The sequence below is a fragment of the Monodon monoceros genome, unplaced genomic scaffold, assembly GCF_005190385.1.
Source record: "Monodon monoceros isolate NGI ecotype Baffin Bay Population unplaced genomic scaffold, NGI_Narwhal_1 Super_Scaffold_9, whole genome shotgun sequence".
NCBI lineage: Eukaryota > Metazoa > Chordata > Mammalia > Artiodactyla > Monodontidae > Monodon > Monodon monoceros.
In genome coordinates this window covers 12,089,414-12,090,810 of record NW_021703786.1, presented here as the reverse complement: position 1 = coordinate 12,090,810, position 1,397 = coordinate 12,089,414, and the positions used below count along the sequence as shown (strand labels likewise).

The following is a 1,397-nucleotide window of genomic DNA, read 5'->3' as shown; positions in this document are numbered from 1 at the left end:
CAATGATACTTTCATATCTGATATAACAAAATGGACTATGGTTACTGCAGGCAAAACTGAGAAGTGTATTTAACAATGAAGCCTAAAAAACGAAAAACCATGGACAAGGTACCCTAAACCACCACCAAACTACAAAGACTTTTAGCCAAGAGAATGTACAGGCTTTAAAGCCAGAAAATTATAAATGTCTTCAATTTTCCTTCAATTATGTTTTAATAACTAGGCCATAAATCTTTATAAAAGCTTATCAGATATTCTTTTCACAAGGAAAAACTAACCTATGGTTTAAGATAATACCACTACCTTACATTTCTCACAGTCTTTCTCATAACGAGATCAGAGAATTTTCCTATTACTTCATTTTACCTTCATCGTAGAGGAAAAGAAATTCCACTTTACTATTAGGAAAATGGAGTAAGACAAGAATAGCATCCAGAAACAGTAATTTTGTCTCTTATCCACCTATCTCTGCGTTCTATAGAGATTTTTATGTTCCTTCCTCCCAAGGCACCCACACTAATGACCTGTTTTTCTAAAGAAATAAGCAATTCGAGTATTTATTTTTACAGGTCTGTAGCTCTCATTCTTTACCATGTTAAATCCATCTCCTTGGCTAACGTGGGTTTTTTTTGGTTTTTTTTTTTTGCGGTACGCGGGCCTCTCCTGTTGCGGAGCGCAGGCTCAGCGGCCATGGCTCACGGGCCCAGCCGCTCCGCGGCATGTGGGATCTTCCTGGACCGGGGCACAAACCTGTGTCCCCTGCATCGGCAGGCGGACTCTCAACCACTGCGCCACCAGGGAAGCCCGGCTAATATAGTTTTAAACATCAGAATGAAATTGTATAATAAATGAGATATGGACAACCGAATAATACACTTAATTGTTTGCCCTATTTCCACTGATTAAACCAGGTTCTCGATAATGCTTTCTTAAAATTAAACTATCATAATCCCTCAGTAATACAAACCAGAAATGGACACATTTCTTTACCAAGCATATTGAGATATACACCTCCGCACTTAATCAAGAAGTTTAGAAACCCAACCCTCCTCTTTCCTGGGAGAGTGGTAGAAGTATATGATCCTTTTTCCAAAAATACCATTTCTAGAATTGAGAAACAAAAACAAAAAATATATATATACAGTATATATAATGCTTAATAAACCACTACCTTATTAAAATATTTCTTCTAATTCTGAGCCCACCACTGAGCTAACTAACTGTAAGTCACTTCATTTCACATTATCTTTAACGATAATCAGAAGCCTTAGCACAGTTCATCTCTATGATTATAAGGTAAAATGAGATTTAGGATGCTTGTAAGATCTGCTCTTATTTCACTCTTTCAGATTCCTTAATTGTTTGCCTTCAAAAGCAAATCTGAAAAAGTATTTTTG

The 1,397-nt window shown here is 36.6% G+C and overlaps 1 protein-coding gene across 1 annotated transcript in view; it reads left to right on the top strand.

Annotated features, from left to right (window-relative positions):
• LOC114888669 (AP-1 complex subunit beta-1) overlaps window positions 1–1,397 on the top strand; it is a 75,586-nt gene that overhangs the window by 1,238 nt on the left and 72,951 nt on the right. The window lies entirely within an intron of this gene.